The sequence below is a fragment of the Moschus berezovskii genome, chromosome 12 (genome assembly GCF_049115385.1).
Source record: "Moschus berezovskii isolate FMDL1 chromosome 12, NW_MosBer_1.0, whole genome shotgun sequence".
In the NCBI taxonomy this organism is placed as follows: domain Eukaryota; kingdom Metazoa; phylum Chordata; class Mammalia; order Artiodactyla; family Moschidae; genus Moschus; species Moschus berezovskii.
In genome coordinates, this window is record NC_142471.1 from 74,352,369 (window position 1) to 74,364,870 (window position 12,502).

Sequence of the window (12,502 nt, forward strand, 5' to 3'; positions counted from 1 at the left end):
TATTAACTGGACATTTAGAGAGGGGAGAATACTGAGATGGATAGAACAATGAAAACAACATCTAAAATTAGGTAGTTCAGTCAGACATGAGGAGGAGGGAACAAGTCCTTTTGGCTGGGCCACTGGGTGCAGAAATATGTACAAAAGAGAAACAATGTTTGAAAGATAAGAGAGGGAGAACTTGAGTAGCAGGAATTTAGAGTTTGAAATTTAACCAGTAGACAATGGGGGAATCATCAGAGGATTTCTTACTATCAAAGAATCACATGATCAGAAATGTGATTCAGGAAAATTCAACTCGTTTACCAATGATAGTAGATGGAAGGAGGGCAGGCTATGGGCAGGAAAACTAATGATGAAGTTATTCTACTAGATAAGAAAGAAGGAATATGTTTTCAGCCTATGGAATGATTTACTTTTGTCTGTCCTGTTTAAGTCAGATGCAGCTACTTGACATCTGCAAATTTTCCATGTTACAGCACTTACCAATGAATTTAGTCCTCCTCCATTTCTATGTGTTGGGATGACAAACACAGACACCCACAGGCCACTTGTAACCCTGACAGAAAGGGTTGCTGGGTTTGTGGCGCTGAACTTACCTATTTCTCTTTCTTGTTTCTCTGTGTAGACTTTGTCTCTGGAATAATTTCCATTCTAAGTAAATTAAAAGAAGTCTCCTTCATAATGTCTATGTTTAAAATAACAGAATTGTTACTTCCTCGTTTGGGGGGACAAAAAGGAATAAAAGTCTGAACTAGAGTAAGGGTGATATGAAGGTAAGGGGAGGGTTTGCAATGATTCCAGAAAGGACAAAGAAAGGACAAATGCACAGGACAAAGAATAAATTCTTATATATGTGAAGGATAGAGGGAGGAATGAATGCAGGGCCAAAATATCTAATCTAGTGCCTGAGGATAATAATAGCCAACATTCAATGGTTCCTTGCTCTGTTTCAAGTACTGTGCTAAGCACCTGGTATACACCTAACTCACTGAATCTTTATAATAGCTGCCTTGAAATAGATCACACCTTTGAAGTTAGTTATGACTATAAAACTCATTTTATAATTATAGTAGCCAAAACAACAATAAGTAAAATGACTTCTACAAGTAAATCCAGCTATTAAGTGATATAGCTGAGATCATGGATGCATGAGGTCAGGTTGCTCAGCCCACAGCTTAATAATAAGGCACTACTGTAGTTGGAGAAGACTCTTGAGAGTCCCTTATACTGCAAGGAGATCCAACCAGTCCATTCTAGAGGAGATCAATCCTGGATGTTCATTGGAGGGACTGATGCTAAAGCTGAAACTGCAATACTTTGGCCACCTCATGCGACGAGTTGACTCACTGGAAAAGACTCTGATGCTGGGAAAGGTTGGGGGCGGGAGGAGAAGGGGACGACGGAGAATGAGATGGCTGGATGGCATCACTGACTCTGTGGACATGAGTTTGAGTGTACTCCGGGAGTTGGTGATGGACAGGGAAGCCTGGCGTGCTGTAGTTCATGGGGTCGCGGAGAGTCGGACACGACTGAGCGACTGAACTGAACTGAACTGAACTGAACTGTAGTTTAAAATACAGAAACCCTAAACATGGCAACCACAGTGAGTATGCTGTCAGTAAACACTGAGAGGGCAGATGAATCTGAAGAAATTTTATCCTAGACAAGAAGACACTGTACAGAATTCAGAGTTAGAGTCAACAAGGAAGATACAGTGAGAACTGGGCTGACCTCATACTAACTCTGTGCCAGGCCCTGAACAACATACTTTCAATAATTTTCTGGTTGATATAATGCAACTCCATTATTACTAGTTTCCTTTTACAAATGAAGAAACTAAGAATCAGAATGATTAACAAAGTTGCTTAGGGTCAGACATCTCCTACACAAGAGGGCTAGGAATTGATTCAGAGCACTATGTCAAAGCCTATGCTCCAAATCGCTATACACACATGCCCAATGTGATAAGTATCAGTGAGAACAAGGCCTGAGTAATGATCATTTATATTATAACTACGAGATAGTCTTGACCATGTAATTTAGTCTCCACTCTGTGAAACTTTCGCAAATTTAAAAACAGGGGTCCACAGATGGCTTCACAGGTTAATTCTACCAAAACTTTAGAGAAGAGATAACCCCTACCCTACTCAAACTCTTCCATAAAATTGCAGAGGAAGGTAAACTGCCAAAATCATTTTATGAGGCCACCATCACCCTAGTACCAAAACCAGACAAAGATGCCACAAAAAAAGAAAGCTACAAGCCAATATCACTGATGAACAGATACAAAAATCCTCAACAAAATTCTAGCAAACAGAATGCAACAACATATTAAAAAGATCATACATCGTGACCAAGTGGGCTTTATCCCAGGGATGCAAGGATTCTTCAATTTTCGCAAATCAATCAATGTGATACACCACATTAACAAATTGAAAGATAAAAACAATATGATTATCTCACTAGATGCAGACAAAGCCTTTGACAAAATTCAACATCCATTTATGATAAAAAAAACAGTCCAGAAAACAGATATAGAAAAAATATACTTCAACATAGTAAAAGCCATATATGATAAACCCACAGCGAACATTATCCTCAATGGTGAAAAATTAAAAGCATTTCCACTAAAATCAGGAACAAGATAAGGGTGCCCACTCTCATCACTACCATTCAAAATACTTTTATAAGTTTTAGCCATAGCAATCAGAGAAGAAAAAGAAATAAAAGGAATCCAGATTGGAAAAGAAGAAGTAAAACTCTCACTGTTTGCAGATGACATGACCCTCTACATAGAAAACCCTAAAGAAACCACCAGAAAATTACTAGAGCTAATCAACAAATATCAGCCCTGGGTGTTCATTGGAAGGACTGATGTTGAAGCTGAAACTCCAATACTTTGGCCACCTGATGCGAAGAGCTGACTCATTGGAAAAGACCCTGTTGCTGGGAAAGATTGAGGGCAGGAGGAGAAGGGGATGACAGAGGATGAGATGGCTGGATGGCATCATCAACTCAATGGACATGGGTTTGGGTGGACTCCCAGAATTGGTGATGGACAGAGAGGCCTGGCATGCTGCGGTTCATGGGGTCTCAAAGAGTTGGACATGACTGAATGACTGAACTGAACTGAATCAATAAATATAGTAAATTTGCAGGATATAAAATTAATACACAGAAATACCTTGCATTTCTATACAATAACAATGAGAAAACAGAAAGAGAAATTAAGAAAACAATTCTATTCACCCGTGTAACAAAAAAATACAATACTTAGGAATAAATCTACCTAAAGAAACAAAAGACCTATATATAGAAAACTATAAAACACTGATGAAAGCAATCAAAGATGACACAGATAGATGGAGAAATAAACCATGTTCATGGATTGGAAAAATCAATATAGTGAAAATGAGTATACTACCCAGAGCAATCTATAGATTCAATGCAATCCCTATCAAGCTACCAACAGTATTTTCAAAAGAACTAGAACAAATAATTTCACAATTTGCATGGAAATACAAAAATCCTCAAATATCCAAAGCAATCCTGAGAAAGAAGAATGGAACTGGAGGTATCAACCTGCCTGACTTCAGGCTATACTACAACACTACAGTCATCAAGACAGTATGGTACTGGCACAAAGACAGAAATATAGATCAACGGAACAAAATAGAAAGCCCAGAGGTATATCAATGCACCTATGGACACATTATCTGTGACAAAGGAGGCAAGAATATACAATGGAGAAAAGACAATCTTTTTAACAAGTGGTTCTGGGAAAACTGGTCAACCACATGTAAAAGAATGAAATTAGAACACTTTCTAACACCATACACAAAAACAAATTCAAAATGGATTAAACATCTAAATGTAAGACCAGAAACTATAAAACTCCTAGAGGAAAACATAGGCAAACACTCACTGACATAAAGAGGATCCTCTATGACCCACCTCCCAGAGTAATGGAAAGAAAAGCAAAAATAAAAAAGTGGGACCTAATTAAAATTAAAAGATTTTGCACAACGAAGGAAACTATAAGCAAGGCAAAAAGACAGCCTTCAGAATGGGAGAAAATAATAGCAAACAAAGCAACGGACAAAGAATTAATCTCAAAAAGATACAAGGAGCTAATGCAGCTGAATACCAGAAAAATAAACAACCCAATCAAAAAATGAGCCAGAGAACTAAACAGACATTTCTCCAAAGAAGACATACAGATGGCTAACAAACACATCAAAAGATGCTCAACATCTCTCATTATCAGAGAAATGCAAATCAAAACCACAATGAGGTACAATCTCACACAGGTCAGAATGGCTGCTATCAAAAAGTCTACAAACAATAAATGCTGGAGAGGGTGCAAAGAAAAGGGAACCCTCTTACACTGTTGGCGGGAATGCAAACTAGTACAGCCACTATGGAGAACAGTGTGGAGATTCCTTAAAAAACTGGAAATAGAACTGCTGTATGACCCAGCAACCCCACTGCTGGGCATACACACTGAAGAAACCAGAACTGAAAGAGACACATGTACCCCAGTGTTCATCACAGCACTGTTTATAATAGCCAGGACATGGAAGCAACCTAGATGTCCATCAGCAGACGAACAGATATGAAAGCTGTGGTACATATACACAATTGAATATTACTCAGCTATTAAAAAGAACACATTTGAATCAGTTCTAATGAGGTGGATGAAACTGGAGCCTATTATACAGAGTGAATAAGTCAGAAAGAAAAACACCAATTCAGTATGTTAATGCATATATATATATGGAATTTAGAAAGATGGTACTGATGACCCTATATGTGAGACAGCAAAAGAGACACTGATATAAAGCAGAGACTTTTGGACTCTGTGGGAGAAGGTGAGGGTAGGATGATTTTAAAATATCACTGAAACATGTATAGTACCATATGTGAAACAGATTACCAGTCCAAGTTCAATGTATGAAATAGGGCACTCAAAGACGGTGCACTGGGACAACCCTGAGGAACAGCATGGGGAGGGAGGTGGGAGGGTGGTTCAGGATGGTGGACTCATGGCTGATTCATGTCCACGTATGGCAAAAACCACTACAATAATGTAAAGTAATTAGCCTCCAATTAAAATAAATATATTAACTAAAAGAAAAATTAAAACAGGGGTCCATTAATATGAGCTTCAGGATCACAGATACTCTAACTATCCCATGAAAATCAGGATGTAGGGACATCCAACTAAGAAAACTTGGACATCCTTCAATAAAACAGTGTCCACAGATCAGTGCAAATAACCATGGATTACCATGGATTGGGGGGGGAAAACTGGACATGAGAAGAAGAAAGAATGAATGACTAATTTGAAGATGTAAAGAAACAACTCAAAAGGGAGTCTGGACTTGTCTGGTCGTGGGCTGGGCTGGCAGGTGCACACATGATGGACACCCAATACATATATATATACTCACTGTTAGGAACAAAGAAAGGGGCTACTTTTGTTTGTTTTGCTTTGTTTTTTTAAATTGTATTTGCTAAGACAGGGGGATATTGAGCCTATCTGTAGACTCTAGAAAGAAAAAGAATGACTGGAGAGCTTCAAGAGTTCAAGGAGAGAAGTTTTTCTTGAAAAAGAAGAGAAAATATATTTTCTTAAAGAGATAATAAAATGACAAATCAATTTATAAGTATGACAGAGGTATGCTAACTATCAAGAGGCATCCATTTCCCTGGCTGAAGATAGTTAACAACAATATGCATTTGAGGTCTTACTCAATAAGTATGGAATGAATATCTGCCAGGTACAAGCACCTGAACAAGCACCTTCCTGGAAGTTGGGCCCTGCCTGGTAGGGATGCCTTCAGCACAATGATTATCTCAGGATGAAGAGGCCTGCAGCATGGCAAGGAACCTGGACTCAGCTGAGGAAGCCTGGACTCCATGCTCAGCTGAATCACTGATTTGCTTCATGACTTTGAATTAGATAGTTTCCCTCTCAGGACCTCAGTTTCCTCATCTGTCAAAAAGTAATCCAAACCAGATCAGTGCTTTCCAAATGCCAAGTGGGTCTATACAGGGCTTTAATGACATAGCCTTTATTTTTTATTTATTTTAACTGAAGCAGAATACACCACAAAATACATATAAAATAGTGTAAATCTTGCTGAATTTTTCCACAAAGTGAATTGATGCATGTAGCATTACTTGGATCAAGAAACAAAACATCACTGATACCCTTGAAATATACCCACACTCATTACTTTCAGGCAGATAATTCCATCTACCCCTTGATGAAAACCCATTGCCTTAACCCAGAGCAGCAGAGGTCAGCTTCTTGTTTATATCACTTCTGTAAATGGAACTACTCAACATGATCAATTTTGTGTCTAGCTTCTTTCACTCACTGTTAAATTTGGGAGATTTTTCTTCATTATAGACGGTACTGCTGATGGTTTCAATGAGGCATGTTTTAAATATAAGAAAAAATATGAAAATAAAGTATGTGTTTTTCCTAAAACTAAATTTATTCAAAATAAATGATCATCCTTTCATTTGAGATTATGTGCTTTCATCCTTTTAGCGATAAAAATATCTCTGAATTCCATTGTTAACTGTTGGAAGTTTGTTTTCAGTGTTTGTTTTTTTTTCATTTTAATGTACTAACTTGGCAAATTCTGTCTTAATTTTTATCACTCTGCATTAAATAAAATTTGAATGGGACTTGAAATCCCTAAGTATGCAGGGTCCCTAGGGCTAGAAGCCCCCTTAGTCTCTAGGCTCTGATTACAGACCACTTGGAGGCATCGGGTTTTGGTTACAGCCACATTTAATGGCCAACTCTTACGCACAGATTCTGAGATGGCCACAAAAACCCCAATTATTGATTTTTCTTGAAAGAGATAAAGGAAGCTTTTTTCCTTGCTTGTAATCTTTGTGCAGACAAAACAAATAACAGCATCAATTTTCCTAAGTACCAGGTCAGATTATGTCTTATCAGAAGGCTACTAGAATTGCCTGAAAGAGTGGCTAGCAGGGGGTTCATCAGTAGGAAAGGACAAGAAAACCAAGATATCAAGCATGGAATTTCTGTGTCCCAGTTTTCTGGAAAAGAGAAAATGTGTCCTGGGTTGGTGTCCCTCAAGGAAATCCTTATCACCATAAGTAGACTTTAAAGAATAATAAACAGACTCTTAGCAGGCATTCAACTAACAAACATGATTCCTTGAAAAAGAAGATAAAATCAATCATTTTAGCCAGAGTTGAAATCACATGCATCTTATAAAGAAAAATTGCACACATGCTCACAGACACACACACACACAAAAGAAAGGGATGCCAGAACATTCAGTCCCTAAAGGATAATTGTCTGGTTGAACTGATGGGATCTGTGATGAAATCTTCCATCAAGGTCTATTGAAGAGAGGAGCTTCCTGCTGGCAGAATTCAGAATCCTTTTCCCCAAGGGATCTCAATTACATATTCAGCCTCTTTCCCTTGGAGAAAGCCATTACAGAACAATTCAACTTTTAAACAAAATCAATCTGTGGCTCTGTTTTTCATTACTAGCTGTGAAGAGATGCAGTGCCCAAATTATTACAAATAAATGGTTACCATTCTATAGCTGAAATAAGAAAGCTTTCCAGATATATGTGCATTATATAAGGCAAGATACACACATACACATTATATATAGTCCTTATATTTTTTTTTCTAGAAAAAAAAAAAATTTGTTTGCTCCTGACTTGTTAGCATTCAACCCTTTACCTCTGTTTCTATAGCCTGCCCATCTCTTATTTGAGTAATTTTCCAAAGTGTAATTTGGGTAATTTGCCAAAGTTGTTGGCAGAACCTGAGCCCAAACTCCCTCTGCCATCTCTCCCTGATGAGAGTCAAGGAGGACATACTGCCTCTCTTCCATCTCCTGGAAAAGCCAAGATGTGAGTTGGTGTCCCCGTCTTGGTCAGCTGGATCTTCTTTTTCAAGACTCTGAATCTTGATTAATGATATTAAGAGTAAGGGAATGTCTGAAGCTCAGAAGTTCATGAACCAGACTGTTGCTTTGGTAGAAACTCTGTTAAGGTTCCTGCTGCCTTCTCCCCAACAAATCTCTCTCCTACATTTTAAGTAGAGTTCATTTCTGTGACTTTAAAACAAGAACAGTTTCTGAAGCAAGGGCTGGTGACCACACATGCATCCTAATAAATTTTAATTGTTGAAAGGTAAAAAAAAAATTTCTTTATATGTAATAAAGCATATGTTGGAAAAAACAGTTTTCATACCCTGAAATTGCCAAAAGGCAAGGAAAATTATTAGATGACCTCATATTTCCCAAGAATTTAAAGCTAAAGATGAAGTTTCCTGAAGAGAGGCAAATAGAAGCATCATAAAATCTCCTTGAATGCTTGTTTTTAAATAACGAAGTTTTAATATTGAAGTACAAGCACAGAAATACATACACTATGTTTCTGCTTTAAGAAATACTATTCCTGATGCCCTTATTTAATTTACAGTCACTGAGAGGTCTTATTTTTAATCAAGCAGCATTGTTTCATACAATTAGGAGGGTAGTTTCTTCTGGTTAGCAATAAATCTGGCTCTCATACAAATATCCTCTAGCTTCATATGCCATAGGGCTGAGGGTAGAGTCCAAAAGAGGGAAGGGCATGTGGCCCTGTCTTTCCCTTTGTACTCAGAAGGTGACTCATTCTTTGGTGCTCATAGACTCAACCATGGGAATGTAGTACCCTCTTTGTCATTTGCCACAGTGCACCTAAATTCTACTGATTGTTGACCCCTGAGAAAACCCTAACAAGGACCCAAATTTGATAATTTGTAAGCACAAGTGTATTAATAGCTTCTTTCTTAACAGAACCATGGTGACCTTTTCCCCTCAGCTCCCCAGAACTTCTCCAACACATCCAGTTTGCCTGAGAGTCTGTTTGAGTCTGAAAATGACTAATGCCCATGTGCGGATGGCTTCAACTGGAGGGAAACAGGGAACTGTGGTGTCTCACTACCCGAGGTTATATACTGACTCTACCACTTAGTAGCTATAGAATCTGTGATTTACTTAGCTTCTTTAAACCTCAATTTACACATATGTAAAATAGTAATGGGCTGCACTGATTCATCCACATTGTCCCTTACCTGGTTACCACTGATTCCAGAGCCACAAAGGAGAGGCAGTGTGTCTCAGTACTTTCTTGGGAAGGGAAAGAGATCACAGCATGCCCATGGATGGTCAGCAACACATTCAGTTAGAGAAACTGTGTCATAGTGTAAGATGAGCAGTGGTAATCTAGGTCGGTGGTCCCTTCGGGGAAATTCATCACAAAGGAGAGTACCGCATCACAAGGTAACACAGACACTTGCCATTTGAGAGGGAGTAAATCTGGACATTTAGCAGATGTTTGGCATTAAGATGTGGTAGCTGTACCCAGGCCCAGAGAGAGAAATTCAGGATTTAAAAACAGCACCCCCCTCCCAAGAAAAGAACAGAAAAGACAAAACAAAGATAGAAGAATGGAGAAGAATGGGAAGTAACCTCTTTATGTCTTGTCTTTATGGAGAGTTGCTGTTCCTAAGTTTCACCATACATTATAAGGCAGTATTACTAACCACCACCAGCAAATCTTAAACTAAGAAAAGAACTGAATTTCAAAACCAGGAAACTTAGTCAAGGTCACAGGCCTAGTACACAGTGGAACCAGAATTTGCTCCTCCTGAAAGCCACAAGAGGTCTGGGCAGGAAATCAAAGCTTTATTTTAGGTAAGGGGAGTAATTCAGTAGCCTGATTCCCAAGGTCAATAATTCAAGGTACCATCTGAGACATGGACACAAGGGAGGAAGAGGAATCCCCTGGCAGAAAGAGGATCCAGGATAAGCTCAGCACTCAACTACAGTATCCTAATTTATCTTGACTGATAACTGCTTACTTCTGGGATTTTGCTATGAAGGGACATTCAGGACCCCTGTAGTGCCACCATTTTTTCAAACAGTTTGGGAAGATGGTTACAGTAACCACTGGAGTCTACATAAGGTGTTTATAGAATTGGGGGTTTCTTTTTTGAAGGAGTATATGCTTTATCTTCAGCAGGAGAAGATTATTCTGGAATTAAGGGTAGGATTGAACCTAGGGCCTGTTTTGGTCAAAAATAATATAAAATAATAAAATGAAAGTATTGACTTTTTGTGATATTTGCAAATATCCATTACAAATCTGACTGCCCAATATTAACCCTTTTAGCCCAATCTACCAAAGATTATAAAAGATTGAGATAATAGAATAAAATAGTAATTTGTCTCTGTGTAATGTACAAACCCTAAGGAAACATAAAAAGCAAAACATAAATGAGTGTCTTTAATTGTAATATTTAAACTCTCCCTGTCTGTTCCAACACCATTTATAGGCAGCTTAATTAAACACCATCCTAATTCAGCACAAGGAGACCCGAGGGGACATATTTTATAACCTCAAACTGTAAGTGTGAAAGAAAGCTTTGTTTCGTAAGCCTTTGTCCTTGTAGTGTTTAAGCAACTCAGAGAATATTCCCGATTCACCCAATCTGCTCCTCCTTGGTCATCTAGGAGGTCAAAGAGGACAGCATTGACCTGCTTGAACAAAGACTACATTTTGCCACACATTCTCCAGGTCCTATTATTCTTTAGAAACCCCAAATTCTTATTTTATATTGTATCATGCTGACAACCTCCGTTTCTACAATGTATTCTGGCTCCAAAGAGTTGGGTCCTAGCTACACTCAAAAGCATCAAATCTCTTGAGGATTCTTAATAGCATTTTCTACAATAAGCATAGTTTCTGCATTTTGGAATCTTTAAAATTCAGGATGCATCTTAGAATTGATGGATATAATAGTCAATGTCAGTCAGGTGGCAATTATAGTGCTACTGAGTAAAAACTTTCTATAGATGGCTTCTAAAAAATTCAAGAAGGCACCTCATCTAAGCACCTTCAGTTCAGTTCAGTTCAGTCACTCAGTCATGTCCGACTCTCCGCGACCCCATGAATCACAGCACGCCAGGCCTCCCTGTCCATCACCAACTCCCGGAGTTCACTCAAACTCATGTCCACAGAGTCGGTGATGCCATCCAGCCATCTCATTCTCTGTCGTCCCCTTCTCCTCCCGCCCCCAACCTTTCCCAGCATCAGAGTCTTTTCCAGTGAGTCAACTCGATGCATGAGGTGGCCAAAGTATTGCAGTTTCAGCTTTAGCATCAGTCCTTCCAATGAACACCCAGGATCGATCCCCCTCAGAATGGACTGGTTGGATCTCCTTGCAGTCCAAGGGACTTTCAAGAGTCTTCTCCTTAGAATCAATGAAATATGAGTGTCTATAACTAACATATACTGACCACTTTCCATGGTAGATGTACCAGTTATCTGATGCCACATTAATGCTGTCTAACCAACAACCATGAAACCTCAGTGTTAAACACCAATGACATTTATTATTTCTCATGAATTTGTGAGGTTACTGAGCAATTCTGCTGATCTAGGCCAGGCCTAGCTGTTCTTACCATGTGTCTGTAGTCAGCTTCAGTAGTGTGTTTCTGCTGATCTTGGTAGGGCTCCGTCATGTTTAAAAATCAGCTAGCTTAAGGCTAGTTGTCTAGGATACATTTCCTTCCTCTTGGGAGTCTTCAATCCTCAGGCAGTTTAGCCTAAGCTTGTACTTATGGTAGCAGGATTCCGGAAGAAATGAACTCATGCAAGCAGTTTTTTCAAGATTCTGCATGAATGATAAATACTTTTTAAACATTCTATTGACCAAAACAAGTCATTTGCCTAAGCCCAAAACAAACCTGAAGATGTTCAGCTCTTTCTTGTGCTCTCTTTGGCATAGTGTTAACATTCAGCTGAAGACGGACATCTGCTGCCCCCTTTAGGTGATCACTTTTCAATCGACCACCTTCTAACACAGGAGCCAATATCTGCTTGACATCTGTGGCCTTACAGATGATGCATATCTACACCTGTAATATCTTAATATTTACACCTGTAACTATCATTGTAATTAAAAACTATAATAGGGCTTTGAAAATAGCCAAACATATCTCCCTCTCAAAATCATCATCTGTCATCCACAAAGTTCAAAGTGCTAAAGCTGTTGCTAAAAAATGTATCAAAACAAAGTGACTTATATAGGATTCTTGAGGGAATTCATTCAGATCCCCCCCACCCCAAGGAGCTGGAAACTCAATTGTTGAACACCAAGGCCAAATCATGTTTAAGACTGGTGATCAGTATCTTACTTTCCTTTAAATCAACCTGTCTAAATTCCTCATTCTGAATCAATCTGATGAGAATGACTATACTATCACTTGTTAGTAGACTGTACTATCACGCTAGACTCATATTAATTGCTGGTGTTATAAATAAAACTTTAAGGACAAAGTAGTAAGCCAAACATATAGGGTCTGCTCATCTGGATTTACCATGCAACTGTGGCCTATTGATTGTTTTCTCTAAATATTTTTTGAATAATTTATATGAGA